General features: G+C 35.2%; 1 protein-coding gene across 1 annotated transcript in view; it reads left to right on the top strand.

Moving 5' to 3' along the window:
- XIRP2 (xin actin binding repeat containing 2) overlaps positions 1-21,302 on the top strand; it is a 430,838-nt gene that overhangs the window by 26,432 nt on the left and 383,104 nt on the right. The window lies entirely within an intron of this gene.

Genomic DNA, 21,302 nt, shown 5'->3' with positions numbered 1-21,302 from the left:
AAAACTTTTGACAAATAAAATGGATGAAAATGTACAGAAAATATAAAATGTTCAGATTAGCAGAACAAGAAAAAATAATATGAAATAATATTCATTTTTCTGTCTTCAACTCTTACTGTTACTCTTGTTAAATTAATCATCTAGGAAAAGGTCCAGTCATGGGGGCTTTAGATATCCTTTGGAACTCTTATAGTAGGGAACTGGAGAGGCAGCCAGTTTAGGATTAGGAAAAAAAAAACATTTCCTACAAACATGTTTAGGATTCCTTCATATCTCATTGTTACAAAACCTTCCACAGGGTCAGCTAGGTGGCGCAGTGGGTAGAGCACCGGCCCTGAATTCAGGAGGACCTGAGTTCAAATCCAACATCAGACACTTAACACTTACTAGCTGTGTGACCCTGGGCAAGTCACTTAACCCCAATTGCCTCACTAAAAAAGCAAACAAACAAACAAAACAAAACAAACCAAAAACAAAAACAAAAAACCTTCCAGAGAGAACTATTTTGCCAAATTATATGTCAATAAATTTGACAATCTAAATGAAATAGATGAATACCTTCAAAAATATAAATTACCCAGATTAACAGAAGAAATAAAATACTTAAATAACCTAATTTTAGAGAATCAAATTGAACAAGCCATCAATGAACTTCCTAAGAAAAATTTCCCAAGACCAGATGAATTCACAAATGAAATCTACCAAACATTCAAAGAACAATTAATCCCATTGCTATATAAACTATTTGAGAAAATAAGTGAAGGAGTCCTACCAAATTCCTTTTATGAGACAAAGATGGTGCTGATATCTAAACCAGGAAGATCCAAAACAGAGAAATAAAATTATAGACCCATTTCCCTAAAGAATATTGATGCAAAAATTTTAAATAAAATATTAGCAAAAAAATTACAACAATATATCACAAGTATCCTACCCTCTGACCAGATGGGATTTATGCCAGGAATACAGGGCTAGTTCAATATTATGAAAACTATCAGCATAATTGACCATATCAATAACAAAACCAATAGAAATCATATGATTATTTCAATAGATACAGAAAAAGTCTTTGACAAAATATAGCACCCATTCCTATTAAAACATTGGAGAACATAGTAATAAATACAGCTTACTTTGAAATGAAAAGTACTACATGAAAACCATCAGTGCACTTTATCTATAATAGGGATGATCCAGAAGCCTTCCCAATACAATCAGAGGTGAATTGAGGGTGCCATTATCATCTCTATTATTTAATATTGTGGTAGAGATGTTAGCTGTAGCAATGAGAAGAAGAAGAAATTAAAAGAATTGGAATAGGTAATGAGGAAATAAAACCTGCCGGGAAAACTGGAAAACAATATGGCAGCAACTAGGTATAGACCAACATCTCACAGCATATATTAAAATAAAGTCAAAATGGGTACATGATTTACACATAAAAGGTGATATACCATTAGCTAATAAAGAGGGCTTGGAATGATTTATCAGTCAGATTTAGGGACAGAGGAAGAATTTTATGACCAAATAAGATGTAGAGAGCAATACAAAATGCAAAATAGATAATTTTGATTATATAAAATTTACAAGTTTTTACATTAAACAACTAATGTAACCAAAATTATAAGGGAAGCCGAAAAGGGGGAAAGAATTTTTTGAAACAAGTATCTCTGATAAAGGGCTCGTTTTTCAAATACATAGAGAACTGAGTCAAAGTTATTTAAAAAAACAAAAAAAACAAGTCATTCCCCAATGATAAATGGTCAAAGGATATAAACAAGCAGTTTTTAGACCAAAAAATCAAAGCTATCTAAAATCATATGAAAAAATATTTAGGTCATTATTTATCAGAGAAATAAAAACAACTACCCATAAGAGTATAAAATATAACAAAAAAGGAAAATATTGGATGTTGGAGGGGATGTGGGAAAAATGGGATTCTAATCTACTCTTGGTAGAGCTGTAAAATGATCCTGACATTTTGGAGAGCAATTTGGAACTATATCCATATGTCTATAGAACTGTGCATACCCTTTGATCCAGAAATACCACTGCTAGGTTTATATCCCAAAGACTTCCCCAAAAAAGAGAAAAGACGTACTTATATAAAAAAATGTTTATAGCAGCTCTTTTTGTGTTGGCTAAGAATTTTAAATCAATGGAATGACCATCAATTTGGGAATGGATAAACAAGCTGTGGTATATGATGGTGATAGACTATTATGGGCAAGCAGCATGATTTCAGAAAGGCCTGTAAAGACTTGTATTCACTAATGTATATTAAGTGAGCAAAATCAGGAGAATTTTGTCAACAGTGACAGTAATATTGTTTGATGAAGAACTGTGAATGACATTATTATCCTCAGCAATACAATGATCAAAGATAATCCCAAAGGACTAATGATGAAGCATACTATCCATCTCCAAAAAAAAAAAAAAGAACTAATATTGATTGAACACAGACTGAAGCATGCTGTTTTTCACCTTCATTTTGTTCTTTTATTCATTTTCTTATACAAAATGACTAACATGGTAATGTTTTACATAATTGAACATGTATAACCTATATCTGATTATTTATTGCCTCAGGGAGGTAGAGGGGAGGGAGGGAGGGAAGAAGGGATAAAATTTGATACTCAAAATTTGAAATAAAAATATTTAATATTAAAAAATACTTCCTTTGACTCCAAACAATCATAATATATCTTTCCATCTTTTCAATACTAAACTCATTTAAAGAATAGTCTGTGCCATATAATTTTTTGAGTTCTTCACTACTCGCCCATCTGTCATCTTCTTATAATCTTGCTTCAGACCCCAAGATTCTACTAAACTTCTCTCCAAAAGGTGGGAAATGATCCTTTAATTGTTAAGTTGTATGTTCTGATCTTAGACATCCGTCTCCTTAACTTCTCTGAAACTTTAGACACAGTTGATTGCTAACCTCATTGCTAGCCAGTCTATGTTCCTCTAATTGCCATGACACGTTTTATTGCTTCTCTTCTTACCTAGATATATTCCTTCTCGATCACTTTTCAGTTTTCCATCTATCTCCTGTCCTTTATGAATGGATGCCACCTAAGGCAGGGGTGTGCTGAATTTCGGGAAAACCAAATATTAAATTTTCAGCTTGTTACAAACCAAGGTTTGAATTCTTTTTTGTTGATATTGTTGATCATTGCTTAAATTTAAGAAAGTGCTTGAGAAGATGATAATGTAGATTAAATTTAAAAAGTGTATAGTTTGCCTTATTTTTCTTTTGCAAAGCCTCTTGTTAAACATTTACCAGAAAACTATTGTCAAAAGTCTTCATTTCCTTTTGTATGCTCTCTCCCTTTTTTATCAAATCAGCTCCCCTGGATTTAATTAACATCTCTATGCATATGCCTTAAAAATCTCTATTCTTTAACCATAATCTCTTTCCTGAACTCTGGGACCCTATCTCCTACATCCTGACAAATGTCTTCCTCTGGACATTCTATGTGTACCTTAAATTCCATAAGTGTAAATCAGTTCCATCATCTTCTACTCTAAACTAATCCCTCCTCTAACAATTGCAATGTCTATTGATACTTTCACAATCCTCTAAGTAATCCAGGTTCAAAACATTAGTCAACTGTCCTTCCCTCCTCTCTGTCATCCTACATACCCAAGTGCTACCATAGTCCTATTGATTCTACCCCATTAGTATCGTTCATGTCTATTTCCTTTTCTTCACTCTATCACCACCCTAGTTCAGACTACATTACATGCATAAGTATAATTATTATTTCATTCCTGCATTGTTCTTTCTGCCTTCAGTTTCTCTGTCTCTCTGTCTCTGTGTCTCTGTCTCTGTCTCTGTCTCTCTCTGTCTCTCTCTGTCTCTCTCTCTCTCTCTCTCTCTCTCTCTCTCTCTCTCTCTCTCTCTCTCTCTCCCTTCCTTCCTCCCCCCCTCCCTCTCTCAATGTCATCCTTCACACAGCTACTAAATTTGTCTTCTTTGTCTTCTTAGGGCACAGGTCTGATCATATCATGTCTCTTATAAAAAACCTTCATAGTATATAAGACAATGGTCTGGCCTTTAAAACTCTCACCCGTCTGACTTCAGCCTAACTCTTTATGCTTATTTCATATTAATTCCTTTAACTCATTCTTACTTTTCAGCCAAACTAGACTAGTAGCCGATACATAGTACTCCAAAAAAATACTTAAATAATGATTTTTCAAAACCCTGAAGAGAAGATTGAATTAAAGGGGAATGACAAAGAATGACATGATTCCATGATAATAGTGCAAGCTGTGTGTTTCTCTGTGTCTCTGTCTCTTTCCCTTTCTTTCTCTCCCTCCTCTCTCTCTCTCTCTCTCTCTCTCTCTCTCTCTCTCTCTCTCTCTCTCTCTCTCTCTCTCCCCCCCCCCACTTACTCCTCTGCCTATTTCACCCAGGTTGGAAGTGTAGTGGGCACTTACAGACCCAATCCCTACACTAATTGATGCAGAAGTTTTGACCTGATTAATTTCCATCCTGGGCCAGTTTAGAATTCAATTTTTGACACATCCTTCCTGTCCCTACTCCTTTACAGAGATATGGGGTCCATTAATGTGGAACACTGTATATGACATTATTTTTTTCAAAGCATCTAACTGCTTTGTTGACTGATTTTCCCCTTATTTCTTTTTTTAAAAATTCTTTATTATAAGGGATGGTTCTCTGGGACGGGGAAAGGAGGGGGTACATAGGGATATCTAGATGATAAGATCTTACCTATTATTGTTCTGAACTCTATTTTCTGAACTCTTTTTTGAAACTCATTTTTTTCAATCTATATTATGCATCAGACTACTATTGTGAGCACTGTACTTCTGTGCTAAGACTAAATGGCCAGTTCTCATGATTTTAGCAATCCTGTTTTTCTAGTACTTGGGAGTAAGATACTCATTTGTTTCTTCCATCCTCACAACCTTTATGGTCAATTCTCACATCTTCTTGCCCATTTCCCACATTTACTCACTACTCTCTTCTCAAGCAATCAATACAAATTTATTAAATATGTCAGTCTATAGAATCCACACTGGACTATCTCTCATGTATGATGCACTTCCACCTCACCTCTGTCTCTGATATAGGCATCATCAAAAAGCATTTATTAAGCATTTACCATGTTCCAGTCACTTTGGGAAATGCAAGTGATACAAAGAATGGAAAAAAATATGGTCCCTGCTCTCAAGGAACTTAAATTACATTTTGGAGACAACATGCAAGTGACAATTTACATGCAAGATATATGCAATATAAATTGCAGCTAAGCTCAGAGAAAAGGCATGAGATGAAGGAGAGGGAATAAAGAGTTGGTATTGGGGGGAGATGGACCAAAGCAAGCTTCTAGCAGAAAAATAGAATTTTATCTAAATTGAGAAAAAAACAGAGAGGCCAAGAGGTAGGCAGTAAGCATTTATTAAGTGTCTACTATGTTCTGGTCACTTTGATAGCCACTTAGGATGCAAATACAAAAAAGGAAGTAATCTCTAGTTTATGTTCTATCAGGAAAGAGTACTTTGTTTCACTCTAAACTGTTCAAATGCAACTTTCTCCACGAAGACTTTTTCAGTCCTACTCAATTGCCCATCCATAAAAAAGTGTAAATAAAAAACCTTTCAGTTTATTTTCATATGCAGCATGGTGTAATGGATAGAAAGCTGGTCTCTGGTCTCAGGGTCAGAAAGACTTGGGTTCAAGCTCTACATCAAAAACAGAATTGGTTAGGTATTCCTGGGCAAGCCATTTGTTTGACCTCCCAGTTCCCCACTCCACTTAACCCTAAACAACTGTCTGAGACCATAAGTTGAAAGGACATGGCAATCTGCATTATTAAGGAAACTTCCTCACTGGGAGTGGCCTTAACCAATGATATCATATGTGTGATAAAATAAAATAAAGACATTTTATACGTGTTTGTGTATTTGTTGTTCCCCTTTATAAAATGTAAGCTCTTTGAGAGCAGGGACTTGGTGATTTTTGTCCTTGTACCCCTAGTATTTGCCACAGTCCTTGGAACATATAAAAAGCTTGATAAATGCTTATTGACAGGGTCTTCTGATTAAGGCTTTATTCATTTTTAGTGGACTTCCTCTCTCAGTTTCCTTTGATAGGCAATTAGCTGATTCCTGTCAAACCCTAATGCACACAGAAGCTACTTTCACTTGTCCTCTGCCAAAGGGTTTCAATTAGAAATGTAATTACCAGTAAGGCTTTACCTATTTAAATCTCGTTATCTACCATTTTTCTGCTCTTCCTGGCTGATAGACTTCAGAAACCTCTTGGATGCTCCTCTGGCTTTCATACTATCTTAAATAACTTTAGTTTCTCTGGTTCCACTGGTTTCCTCTCTTTACCTTTTGAAACTCCTTCTTTGTTGTTGTTGTTTGGGTTTTTGTTTGTTTATTTGTTTTGTGGGGCTATGAGGGTTAAGTGATTTTCCCAGCATCACACAGCTAGTAAGTGTCAAGTGTCTGTGGTCACATTTGAATTCAGGTCCTCCTGAATCCAGGGCCAGTGCTTTATCCACTGTGCCACCTAGCTGCCCCCTGAAACTCTTAATAGATCTTTCTCATGTTGAAAAATACCACAGCTTGACCTTACTTCTATCTCTAGCTAGAACTCACTTTTTTTCTTATGCTTCCAAACCTTTCAAAAAAAGTTGTCTATATCAGTTGCTCCACATCCTCCCCATCTAGTTCCTTTTTAACTTTCTGCATTCCAGATCCACCCCTACCTATACTACCAACTGGAAGGTTCTGAATGCCCTCCTAAAGACTAAATCCAGGTGCCCTTACTTTTTCTCTTTCTCCTTGAATTCTCTGGTGAATTTGATACCACTGACCATTGTCCTTTCCCTTAACTTCTTTGAAACTATATAATTCTTGCTCTTTTCCTCCCTTTATAACTACTTCTTTTCTTATTTCTATTACTCTAAAGTTGGGCATTCCTCAAACTTCAGTTTTTAGCTGTCTTCTCTTTTTAAAATCTCAGTCACCATTATGGAAATTATTTTCATATATATGTCTTCAATTTTGTTATTTTTCTCCTTTTATTTTCAATTACCTGTGGGACAATCCCAATTCATTGCCTTCTCAGCATCTACAACTTAACATGCCCCAAACTAAATTCATCAACCCCATTCAAACTTACTAATTTATCTCACTTTCCTGATTGTGTCACTTAAATTACCATATTCCTATACAACAAATCTCATAATCTTTGATTTCTCTAGTGCTCTCCTTTGATCTTTTATTTATTTATTTATTTGCTTTAGTGGGGCAATTGGGGTTAACTGACTTGCCCAGGGTCACACAGCTAGTAAGTGTTAAGTGTCTGGGGCCGGATTTGAACTCAGGTACTCCTGACTGCAGGGCCAGTGCTCTATCCCCTGGGCCACCTAGCTGCCCCACTCTCCTTTGATCTTAGTGTTCAATAGTTAGGTTATATTAATTTTTCCTTTATAATATTTTTCAAATCCCTCCTTGCTTTTCAATACAATTACCACCCTTCCTAAATCTTTAGTTAACCCCTGAATTTTTGAAATCGCCTCCTACCTAGTTTCTCTGCCTCCAATTTCTCTCCCTCCATTTTATCCTTCACACAACTGCTTCCTACCACATGGCTACCATCACTCCTCTGTTCAAAAAAGTGACCCTGGGAAAGTCACATCACCTCTCTGTGCCTCAGTTTCCACCATTGTAAAATGGGGGGCATTAAATTCAATGGCTGCTACCAGCTCTAAATCTAGGATTCTATGATTACATGATGCTAAGGATCTATTATGTGAAACGCACCATTCACATTGTTATTCAAACCTTTTAGAAAAATACATCATTCCTTCCCCCCTAATTAGACTGAGCTTCTTGAAGGCAGGTCCTGTGCCTTATAGTTCTTTGGTTTTCCTTTGCTGAGGATGATTTGATTTCAGGCGCAAAGTGGGCACTGAATTATTGAATAAAAGAAAGGGTGAATGCATATGCTTTGCTCAGGATGAACTAGTTGTTCCATTTCTGATTTCTGATTGCCAGGTTTGTTTATTTGCTGCATTTGCCAGAATTCCAATACTCTGCTTCATCATTTGAAGTGAGATGCTATGTGTCCTGAAACTGATGATTCTACCTGCCCAGCCCACAGTTTTTATACCACTGCCCTTACTACAGCAGCTGCTTGGATACCCTGATGCCATTTGTTCTCTGCATCAGCTCAGCCCAGCAGAAGCAATCACTTTAGTGGCTTTGCTCCAACATCTCTCTCCATTGGTCATCCAATCTCTCCACTTTATATTAAAATGCCTTATAGATGACACTGATGAAATTGCCCAAGAATCAGATGTGAAGTAATTACTGCTGCTCTGTAGACCTTTAGTTTGGTCTGCAGCTTGATGTAGCAAGCTGTGTCTGTCAGCTTCCTAGAGGATAGGCTGACCTTCTTGAATCACTTTTCTTCATCTCTATCAGTGCATTATTAGATGGAAGAATGCAAAGGCAGCTAAATTCAGTGACAGACTTAGCCTCTGTTTTAAAAATTATAATATTTGGTCTTATGTAGACACTCCCTGTTGCAGTCCAGTATTTGACTTTCAAGCTTATTGTCAGCCTATAGGCTATTCCACCTCAAGGATGTGAGGCATCCTATTATGTATCTTCTTGAAAATGTGTTTCAGAATGGATCCATCTGCAAGAAGAGGTCCTTGGGTCTTTTGTGCATGTGTAGCCTATTACATTAAAACCATTTCTTAGAAGGCTAGAAGCTTTGACTAGCACTAACTTCTGATATCATCCTTGAGTGTTCCTGTGTAAAATAGATCAAAATAAACTGAACAGATTACATAATTAAAAATATACATACATATCCACAAATGCCTATAACACACGTACATTTAGAAGAATTAAATCAGTTAGAAGCCCATTGTGCTTTCTTTCTTCCTTTTTTCTTTTCCTTTTCTTTTTTTTTCTTTTCTTTGTTTTGTTTTGTGTTGTCATCAGTTCATTGATCACAACCTATTTACTAGTTGGTAAATGTTAAAGAATGTTTCTTTGAAGAAACTCTTAGTCAGTATAATATCTTTCTCTGTACTGCTTCCAATTAATCTCAACACCACTTGGTATGGTTACCCTGGTGTAGAGGTGACACCAGTAGCTTTTCACAGTAGGGAAATAAAAGGGGATGGATAGACTGCTCAGAAACAAAGGTCCAACTTTCTTATAGAAAGCACTAATTATAATGGAGTAAAGAAGAGTAGAGTATAGATGAAATATAAGTGGAATTAATTCCATGTAGAATGAACATTTTTATTATTTTTAAGAGAGAGCAGCTGTTGAAAAGGAAAAAGAAAATCAATGTAATGTTAAAAAGTATTTACTATACACTCTTTTTTCCCATAACAACCTGTCCCACCTAGAGTTCTTTCTCACTGGAGATATCTGACAGATTGCTTGGAAATTCCCCATAGAATATTTCTAATGAGATGTGTTCCATTCATCACACTCTGTTGGAAGAGACTTTTCCAGTGTGTAGAAATTAAAAACAATAAATTCTTCTTGAGAAAGTATTCCAGTCAAAATATGAATGTTACTAATAAATGCTCTCTCAGCATGTGGGAATTATATTGATTTTTAAGAAGCAGATTCATCCTCTGAAATAGACAACATTAAAAACAACAACAAAAGACATTCCTGATTCCTCAAAGAAAATTATATTAAACATTATCAACAAAAACCATGGACTCTCAGAATTGGAAGGGACTAGAGGTCACTCTGTCGAATTTCCATCCCAATACAAAAATTCCTGTTAAAATTATTCAAACCCCTTTCCTTTCCATTCAGTAAACAAATTTACTTATTTTAAAACTCCAATGATTGGTAGTCCCACTAATTTGTTAGGCAATCAATCTCATTCTTGGACAGCTTTGATTCTTAAAAAGTTCTTCCTTATATTGAGCCAAAGTCTGCCTCCCACAAATTTCCACTAATTGGCCTTATTTCACCCTGAAAAATAACATGGCAAAAGGCCAAACCTAAGGTTAAGAAATTACTTGATTCATCACTAATTTTGGGAAGTTATAAACTACCCTTTTACTTTAAGCCAATATTGAGCAGTATAAAGTGAGTTTAATTATCTGTTGAGTGACTTGGGATTGGTCAGGGAAAAGCAAGCAAATAGTTAATGAGGTCAGAAAGACTATGTCTCAACAAGTCAAGGCTAACAGAAATTTTTTTTTGTTTTGTTTTGTTTTGTTTTTGCAGGGCAATGGGGGTTAAGTGACTTGCCCAGGGTCACACAGCTAGTAAGTGTCAAGTGTCTGAGGCCTGATTTGAACTCAGGTCCTCCTGAATCCAGGGCCAGTGCTTTATCCACTGCGCCACGTAGCTGCCCCCTAACAGAAATGTTTATGTCTTGAAAAATATTACTTGCCCGAGTCAGATGCTGAATCAAGAATATTTAAACAGCAGGTGAGCCAGTAGGTCTTATCCCTATGCAGAACTCTACAGATTTGTCATAGAAAGTGGTGTGTTCACATCAGTTGGGAAAATCTGAGAATCCCACTAATTGGAGTAGATAAAGATGATGTGACTGGTGTCATTTCTAATGTTGTGAAAGGCATTTGTGCTTTCTAAGAGAGGAAATCTTGAGAGTGTAGCTACACCCAATATTATCCTTCATCTTATAGTTCATACTGCTAACCACTGTCAACCTCAACTTAATTACTGAGACCAGCTGCTCTCAATTTGTAACCTGCCTTTTCTCAATATTTTGGAAACCAAGGACTTAAAGCTTCTTTATTTGTCCATACAGTTACCAAATGTTCTCTTGCTTCCCACCTGTTTCACTCCCTTTTCAGATGATGTTCTTTTACAAAATAAAATTCTAGTCACATATATGTCTTCTGAAGTACACCCTGATTCTTTGTTTCCGACATGATTATACTTATGCAAAGCCTTATCCTCCCATGGCAATTATCTCTTCCATCAGTACAAGCAGGTTAAGGACCAAATTCTAATAAAAATAGATGCTCTGAGTGATTTTGTTTCTGCAATCTCCTTTTAAGCTCCCAAATAAAAGTGATACTCCCACTTTTTCCTGCAGTGCACAGTTGTGTGACACGTTGGACTTGCTAACAACTTACTACCTTCCTCATAAAGTTCTTATGTGCTTAATTGTAGTTTCTGCTTCCAAGAATAATAGCCCAGGGAAAATTCAATGAGTCTTACATTTTAATGAGTCATTGAAAACTGGGGGATGAATCAATACTCCTAACAATGGACATGGAAAATGTTGATTTCTTTCATCCTTAATAGAGAAGTTAAGGCAATGGTTTTCAAAATCTGAAAATGAAGTAGGCAAATTTCTGGTCTTTGAAATTATGAGCTATTTCATGTTCATAGAGGGTGGGATTTATATTTTCATCTCCATTAAGGTAGCTTTTCCCTGCAGTTGGTATTTGCGATTGAAACGATGATAGGCCATACCTTGACTTAATTACACACATTAGGCAGCAGCTATATTCATCATAAGTCCTATCAACTCTAGCAGTTAATCAGGTGACAGCCTGACATCTATGTTAGCATTTTGACAGGGCTGAGAGGGTTGGGGTATGGGGAGGGGGTCTAGGTCTTTATCTCTCTATGCTCCATGATAAGGTTTTTAAGTTTTATTTTCATAGAACAATGAACTTTAGTAATAGAGATAACATTACACCTTCTTAGAGAACACAGTATTTAGGTCCCTGTAATTATCAGCATTTATGGCTAGTAATACAAATAAAGATATGGAATTTTCTTTTCCTAAGACTATTGTGGTAGGGGATAAAAGACAATCAAAAGGGATATCATTTTTAAAATGCTCATTATTTTGTAGCATGCATTTTACTTTAATGGGTATACTAAATGTCGTAATCTATTTTGCTTTCTTCACAAAATTATTCATGGAAGACCAACTGGCCAACTTAAATAAGTTTGAACTCAGGTAACAGAAACATAGGCTTGTGCATTTAGAGCTAGAATCAACCTAAAAGGCCACAGAGCCTGGTCCCTGCTTTTTAGATAGGAGGAAACTGAAGTACAGCAAGGTGAAGACATGTGCCCAGGGTCACACAATTTGGAAATGACAGAAGATAAATTTGAACCTAAGTCTTCCTCATTTCAAGTCCTATGCCTAATCTACTACAGCAGCTACTTTTCAAAAAGTTACATCAAAATACTACTCTGTATGTAATTATAAATGTGTATTCATATGTATGTATGTATGTGTATGCATGAGACAGAGACAGAGAAAAATAAAGAGAAAAAGAGGGAGATCTTGCCATAATAGATTCTCTTCTGAACTTTTCTTCGTTTTAAAAGAATCCTTCCTTCCCTTGATGTACTTTGATGCTGATATCTGCCCATTTCTATTGGGATCAAGGTCTTAATTACTTGAGAAATGCTTCTTGAAATTCTTTGTAAATGTTTTTCTACTTTTTCAACTTATACCCATGATTGATGCTGTTCTAAACTATATTTTACAGTATGGACAGATCTACAAGGTTTTAGGGTTCAGGGTGAATTATACTGTGTCCCAATATTAATGCAGGTAAAACTTGGCTAAGATGACCATTTGTTCAGCTATGATAGGAAAAAGAAGGTGATGTATTCATAACATAATAACATGTGGCTTAGTAACTGAATGTGGAAGATATTTCAGAGGTTGCCATGTCCAAAAAAAAGGGAAAGGGAATAAACATAGCATCACTATGTACCAGGCACTGCTATGTGCTTTTACAAATATGATCTCACTTGATAGTTATAACAACCTTGCAAAGTAGTTGCTGTTTTTATACCCATTTTAGAGTTGAGTAAACTGAGGCAGAGAGGTTATGTAACTTCTCCTGTCTCTGATACCTAGTTAAATGTTTGAGGCAGGATTTGAATTAAGCTCTTCCAGATTATTGCTTTATCTACTGTACCCCTTAGCTCCCCTCACCCTACTAGTAACCAGCCTCTCTATACTTAACCAATCAATAAGCATTTATTAAGCTCTTACTGTGTGCTAGATACTGTATTAGGCCCTAGAGAGAAATAAAAATGAAAGTCCATGTCCTTAAGGTACTACTTTAGCTAGGCTAGTCCTCAGAAAGCACCTATATTTCTAGGACCATATTTGAAGCCTTTCCACCAGGACAGTGTGACTAGAGCTTGAGCTCTATTAACATAGTCCTTTGAGAACTCATGGTTGCATCTCTTTCAGAATGAGGCATTGAAGTAGGACTTCATGGCCTTGGAGAACTTAAGCAGGCAAATTATCCAGATGCTTCTTCCTTGCATTGCTGTGCTTTTCATTGGGAGAAAAACAAACAAATACCAAATGACTGAACCTCATCATAATTAATGAGGTAAATAGTGCTGATTTTGATGAGACCCTAGGGAAATTATCCCTCTCTTACCTAGATAATGATACCTCACATTTATTCAATATATTCCAGTTTACAAAATTAATTCCTCACAATTCTATGAATTAGGTAGCTTTAGTGTTGTCTCTATTTAAAAGGTAGGAAGCTGGGGGCAACTAGGTGGTGCCAGTGGCTCTGGATTAAGGAGGACCCGAGTTCAAATCTGGATACAGACACTTGACCCTTACTAGCTGTGTGACCCTGGGCAAGTCACTTAACCCTCTCTGCCCAACACACACTCACAAAAGTAGGAAGCTGTAACTCAGAGTACAATGGCCGGCCATGGTCATATTTTGAGCATAACCCAGACTCAAAACCAAGTTTTTTGATTCCAACTATAATGTTGCAATAACCCAAACTGACTTTTTAGTTATCTTAAGCAAAATTTTATTTTATAACACAAATAGCTGTATAAAAGAGAAGCTTGGCATAATGGAAATTTTACTCACTACACATGGGGAAGGGAAACCTAGCTGTGCCACTGGCATGATATCACTTGGGCACATCAATTGGTACTGAGTCATTGTGACTCAGTTTTCCTACCTGATAATTAAGGTGAGTAGACCCGATGATCTCTAGTGTTCCTCTCAGATCTAAAAATCCATATTTAAGACAATTTCCTACATATTAATTCCATATGACAAGAAACTAACCTATGAACTTATTGGAGGATCTTTGTAAACCTCAGTAAGTCATAGACTATCGTTGGGAATCCGGGGTCTATTCAATAGACAGAAGTCCTGAGGGAAGGTGTTAAATCATTATTAACACTAGCAATGTCTCTTAGGCTAATATCCATGAAGATCTTCACATGTTCTCTCTAGCTCTTGTAATTTGTCACCAATTAAGCTCATATCCATCCTCCATTGGCTACAATAGAATTCTATTGGGTATCTGGAATCATAATTTGGCATTGATCTGAAGTTTTTCCAAAGTTGTTTATCTTTACAATATTGTTATTATAGAAACCATTCTCCTGATTTTGCTCATTTCACTCTGCAGCATTTGATATGTCTTCCCTGCTTTTGCTAAAATCATCACTTTCATTATTTCTTGTGGCACACTAATATTCCATCATACTTACTTAGTATAATATATTCAATCATTCCCCGAATACTAGATATATCCTTAATTTCCAGTTCTTTTGTTAAAAAAAATGCTAAAATATTTTGTAAATATAGGTTTTTTTCTATTTCTTCAGTCTCTTTAGAGTATAATGCTAGATGAGGTAGCAGTGGGTAAAACAATAAGAACAACTTAATATCTTTTTAGACATAATCCAAATTACTTTCCAAGACAGTGATACCAATTCACGGCTCCACTAAAAATACATTAACCTGCTTATTTTCCAATAGGCCTCAACATTTGACATTTTCCTTTTTGTTTTCAGTTGGGTTTTTTTGTGAGGCAATTGGGGTTAAGTGACTTGCCCAGGGTCACACAGCTAGTAAGTGTCAAGTGTCTGAGGCCAGGTTTGAACTCAGGTCCTCCTGTCTTCATGGCCAGTGCTCTATCCACTGTGCCACCTAGTTGCCCCGACATTTCCCTTTTTTAAAATCAGCTTTTCTGATCCAATGACATTGAAATGAATCCTCAGGTTTGCTTTGATTTTCATTTTATCATCATTAGTGCATTAAAATTATAACCTTCTAATATGACTATTGATATTTAAATTTCTTCCCCTGAGAACTGATAGTTCATATAATTTGACTTTAATAATTGGAAAATAGTTCTAATCCTTATCAATTTGAAATAACTGTATCTTTTGAAAATAAGATCTTTTCAGAGAAACTTGCTGCAAATATTTTTTCCAATTTCCTTTTAATTCTGATTTTATTGGCTTCATTTCTTCAATTTTTTATTTTAAAAAATATTAACCTGGAAATATTTACATGAATTGATGCTAAGTGAAATGAGCAGAACCAAGAAAACATTGTACACAGTAAGAACAATATTGTATGATGGTCAACAGTGATAAACTTAGCTCTTCTCAGCAATACAAGGATCCAAGACAATGCCAAAAGACTCATGATAGAAAACAATCTCCACATAAAGAAAAAGAAATATGGAGTCCGAATGCAGATTGAAGCAAACAATTTTCACTTTTGTTGTTGTTATTGTTCTTTCTTATGTTTTTTTCCTTGTTTCTTATTCTTCTTTCACAACATGACTAATGTGGAAATGTGTTAAACATGATTGTAATATATAAACTATATTGGATTGCTTGCTGGCTTTGGGAGGGGGTATGAAGGAAGGGAGAGGAAAATTTCGGTACTCAAAGTCTTGCAAAAACAGATGTTGAAAACTATGTTTACATGTAATTGGGAAAAAATAAAATTAAATATTATTTTAAAAATATTTTTACATTTACATGTAAAAAGAATTTTTAACATTTAAAAAATATTTGATTTCCAAATTCTCTCTCTCCCTTCCTTTCCTCTTCCCTTCTTTGAGAAGGCCAGTAATTTGGGATATTATACATGAGTCATGAAAAACATTTCCATATTAGTCATGCTATAAAAGAAAGTAGATTAAAAAACACAAGAAAAATATATTTAAAAAAAATATTTACTTGAACTTGCATTTGGACTTATTTGGTTCTTTTTCTAGAGGTGGATAGCATTTCTTATCATATGTCCTTTGGATTTCTCTTGGATCATTGCATTACTGAGAATAGCTAAGTCACTCACAGTTGATCATCATACAATACTTATGTTAATATGTCCAAATTTATACTGATTTCACTTTGCACCAGTTCATTTAAGTCTTTCCAGGTTTTTCTGAAAGTAGCCTGCTCATCATTTCTTATAGCACAATGGTATAACTTTTATAGCACCATAGTTTTCTGTAACAATCAAATACAACAGCTTGTTCATCCATTATCCAATTGATGGGCTTCTCCTCAATTTCTAACTCTGACAACAGAAAAAAACTGCTATAAATATTTTTTTACATATAGATCCTTTTCCTTTTTTAAAAATCTCTTTGGCATGCAGATTTTTTAGTGATATTGCTGGGTCAAAAAGTATACAGAATTTTATGGCATTTGGGGCATAGTTCCAAATTACTTTCCAGAATGGTTGAATCAGCACAATTCCACCAACAGCCTATCTGATAGGTGTGAGTTGGTACGTCAAAGTTGTTCTTTTTTCTTTAATCAGTAATGATTTAGAGGATTTGTTCATATGACTATAGGTAGTTTTGGTTTGTCATTCTGAAAACTGCCTGTACATATCCTTTTTTTTTTTAATGTATAAGGTATTTTATTTTTTCTGTTACATGTAAAGATAGTTCTCAACTTTTGTTTATACAAGTTTTACAATTTCAGATTTTTCTCCCTCCCTCCCCTCCCTCCCCCCTCCCCTAGACAGCAGGTAATCTGATATAGGTTATGTCTATATATCTCTATACATATAGATATAGATATAGATATATACACACACATATATATACACATAATATCATTAATCCTATTTCTGCATTAATCCTGTTACAAGAGAAAAAATCAGAGCAGTGATGCAAAACCTAAAAATAGAAAAAAAAAACAACAGCACCCAAAACAAAAGAAATAATATGGTTCAATCAGCATCTATACTCCACAGTTCTTTCTTTCTTTTTTTTTTTCTGGGATTTGGAGATCCTCTTCTATCATGAGTTCCCTGGAACTCTTCTGTACCATTGCATTGGTGAGAATAATATAGTCCATCACAGTAGGTCAACACTCAATGTTGATGATACTGTGTACAATGTTCTTCTGGTTCTGCTCATCTCACTCATCATCAGCTCACGTAAGACCCTCCAGGATTCTCTGAACTCTTCCTGCTCATCATTTCTTACAGCACAATAGTATTTCATTGTATTCATATACCACAACTTGTCCAGCCATTCCCCAATTGATGGGCACCCCCTCAACTTCCAATTCCTTGCTACCACGTAAAGAGCAGCTATAAATATTTTTTGTATATATCCTTTTACCATTTATCAATTGAATAATGACTTGTATTCTTACAAATTTGACCCAGTTCTCTCTCTGTTTGTGAAATGAGGGTTTTATCACAGAAAATGACTGAATTTTTTCCAGTTTTTTGCTTTCCTTCTAATCTTGACATCATTGGTTTTGTTTGTGCAAAAACGTTTTTAATTTAATGTAATTGAAATTATCCATTTTATATCCTGTAATGTTCTTTTTCTTTTGGGGGTCATAAATTTTCACTTCTTCATAGATCTACCAGATAAACTATTTGCTTATGATAGTATCCTTTATGTGTAAATCATAAAGCAATTTGGACCTATCTTGGCATATGATTGATATGTTGGTCTATACCTAGTTTTTGTCAAACTACTTTAGAGTTTTCCCAATAGTTTTTGTTAAATAAGGAATACTTGTCCTAAAATCTTGGATTTTTGTGTTTGTCAAACATTAGATTACTGTGGTCATCTACTGCTGTATATTGAGTACCTAATCTATTCCACTGATTCACTGTTCTATTTCTTAGCCAATACCAAATTGTTCAATAATCACTGTTTTGTAATAGAATTTTGAGATCCAATTTAACTAGGACACCTTTCTTCATGCTTTTTTCCCCATTGATTCCCTTGATATTCTTTGACATTTTGTACTTCCCCATTATTTTTTTATTATTTTTTCTAGAGCTACAAAATGATTTTTGGTAGTTTAGTATGGTACTGAATAAGTAAGTCAATTTAGGTAGAATTGTCATTTTATTAAGATGTTTCCTATCATTTTAAGGAAAGTTCAATGTATTCCTTTTCTTTCTAGTGTTTTTAGAAGAAATGAGTATTGTATTTTTTTCTATATCTACTGATACCATCATATGATTTTGCTGGTATCTATATGGTCAATCATGTTAATAGTTTTCCTAATGTTGAACCAGTCCTGCATTCCTGGTATAAATCACACCTGGTCGTAGTGTATGATCTTTGTGATATATTGCTATAATCTCCTTTCTAGTATTTTATTTAAAAATTTTGCACCAATATTCATTAGGGAAATTGATGTATCATTTTCTTTTTCTGTTTTTTGTCTTCCAGGTTTGCTCATTCCTGTTACTTAGCATCTGATGCATATATATATATATATATATATATATATATATATATATATATATATATATATATATATATATATATATATATATATATGTATATATATATATATATTTAGTATTAATATGACTTCACGAGATGTAGCTTCTCTGCTTATCTTTTTAAATTAGATCTGTTTTTGCTTTTGCTTTGTTTGAGATCATGATTGCGACCATGATTTTTTTTTTTTTTTGCTTCAGCTGAAGCATAATAGAGATTCTGCTCCAACCCCTTACCTTTACTCTGTGTATATCTCTCTGCTTCAGGTATATCTCTTCTAAACAACATATTAGGATTCTGGTTCTTAATCCACTCTGCTATCTGCTTGTGTTTTATGGGTAAGTTCACTCCACTCATATTTAAATTTATGATTACTAACTGTATTTCCCTCTCTCCTATTTTTCCAAGAATTACATTCAGTTCTGCTAGATAGGTGATTTTCAGTTGTAACCCTAGCTCATTTGCCCTCTGGAATATAAAAGCTGTTAAATCTTGTGTGATCCTGACTGTCCTTCTATATTTGAATTCTTTCTTTCTGGCTGCTTACAATATTTTCTCCTTGACCTGGGAGCTCTAAGATTTAACTATAACATTCCTGGGAATTTTCATTTTGGCATCTTTTCAGGGAGTAAGCAATAGATTATTTCAATTTCAATTTCTAGTCATGTTCTTTTTTGATTGCTTAATTTTTTTAAGATTCTTTCTTGACTTTTTAACTTATTGTTAAAGTTGAGCTCTAGGGGCAGCTAGGTACACTGTGGATAAGGCACCAGCCCTGGATTCAGAAGGACCTGAGTTCAAATCTGGCATCAGACACTTGACATTTACTAGCTGTGTGACTCTGGGCAAGTCACTTAATCCTCATTGCCCTGCAAAAATAAAAAAAAATTTGGGCTCTGCTCCAAGGGTGGAGGTTTTTTATGCTGTTGTTTTCAGAGCTAGTTCTGGGAGTTTGTATGTGTTTAGTTCTTCCAAGGTGGTATGATCCATGGAAATGTGTGGTCACTGCTCTGCTGGCCTGGCCTGTGGTCTGTGAGCTACACCAAACTCTCTTTTTTTCTTTTTTTGTGGGGAAATTGCAGTTAAATGACACACCCAGGGTCATATAACTAGTAAGTGTCAAGTGTCTGAGGCTAGATTTGACTTCAGGACCTCCTGAATCCAGTGCCAGTGTTCTATCCACTGTGCTACCTAGCTGCCCCTAAAACTCTCTTTTCTACCCTGAAACTGTGAGTAGCCTCCTTACTTCTACTAGTGCTCCTCCTTGCCCTGGTACTTCAACCTAGAATTTCATAGGGGCAATGTAACGGAGTCCTGCTCCCAGTTCCAGCAAATGATTCCCTGGAATCTCCTTTTGACCAATTGTTCAACTGCATTATGGTCTGTGTACTGTCACCACTAAGGCCTGCTGCTGGTTTGACAGAGCATACTTGAACTCGCCTGTTTTTTACTCTCATTCAAGTGAGATAGACCTTTATTGTTAACCTTCTTAATTGTCTTGGGATGGAAAACTATTTCAATATATCTTTTTGTTTGTTTGTTTGTTTGTTTCTCCACTACAGAATTTGCTTCAAGGCATTATTTTAACATTATTTGGAGAGAAACTTAGTTGATCTCAAGCAAGTCCCTGCCTTAATTTAGCTATCTTGGCTCTATCTCCATGTACAAAAAAAAAATTAGTTTTCTATAATCAAAATTTCCATGTAGTTTTTCTAATCCTCACTCTCCTTTGTTTGACAAAAACTGCCTTGATCTATGGCTCTGAAAGAAAATTTCTTCCTTGTTTTTCTAATTTGTTTATGATATAACCTTTAATATCTTAATCATATATCTCTTTGGAATTAATCTTGGTGTATGGTGTATGGTTCTGTTCAAAATCGAATTTCCTTCAAATTCCTTTCCAGCTTACTTAACATTTTTTGATTGAATAATGAGTCCTTATTCCAGTAGCAGGGGTCAGTACCTACTCTTGAATACTTAATGATGACTCTAGTCTCTGTAATTTCTTGTAACATAACATCCCATTTTACTTCTTTTATTCAGTGACTGCTTCATGATCCATCACCATTGAAACCAGGACAACAGTGGGGGAAAAAACACCACCACAGTGAAACAGATCTCTATCATCAATTTCAAGGGCATGTCTTCTGGTTATTTTATAAAGTCAGACTAATTGGAGAGTGTAAGCAGCTGTGTAAATTGATACATCTTCTCCTCAAGCCCCAGGCCTCTTATTGTAAAAAAAAAAAAAAAAAAAAAAAAAAAAGGGCATTGGGCAGCTAGGTGGTGCAGTGCATAAAGCACCAGCCCTGGATTCAGGAATCCAGGGAATTAAAATCTGGCCTCAGACACTTGACACTATCTGTGTGACCCTCGGCAAAATTCTAAATATCATTGATTTCTTGCTAAGTTTTCTCACATTCAGTGCATTTACTGTCAGGCATCTCTTTCTCAATGCTTGGTTGGTTATTTTTTCCTCCACTTCCACATTCTTTCTTAGATTTTTATCTTTTCTTTGCCCCTCAATTGAATTTCTTTTATCTTTCTTCTTCAGAGTCCCAGCTACCAAAATCATTTGGACTTTTGTTCTCAACAGATATTGAGGTTTTCCTCCTTCTCACAATGAGTTACTTTTACTCCATGGATGATTCTCCACATTTTTTCCTACTTGTTTCATAACCCATTCTCTTCAACAAAGACTTTTCCTTTAGCTCTTTGCCATATTCCTTCTAGAAGATGCTGAAGAAGATT

This window comes from Dromiciops gliroides, chromosome 3, assembly GCF_019393635.1.
Source record: "Dromiciops gliroides isolate mDroGli1 chromosome 3, mDroGli1.pri, whole genome shotgun sequence".
Taxonomy (NCBI): Eukaryota; Metazoa; Chordata; class Mammalia; order Microbiotheria; family Microbiotheriidae; genus Dromiciops; species Dromiciops gliroides.
The sequence above is the reverse complement of the archived record's forward strand: the minus strand, read 5'-3'. Positions and strand labels throughout refer to the sequence as shown.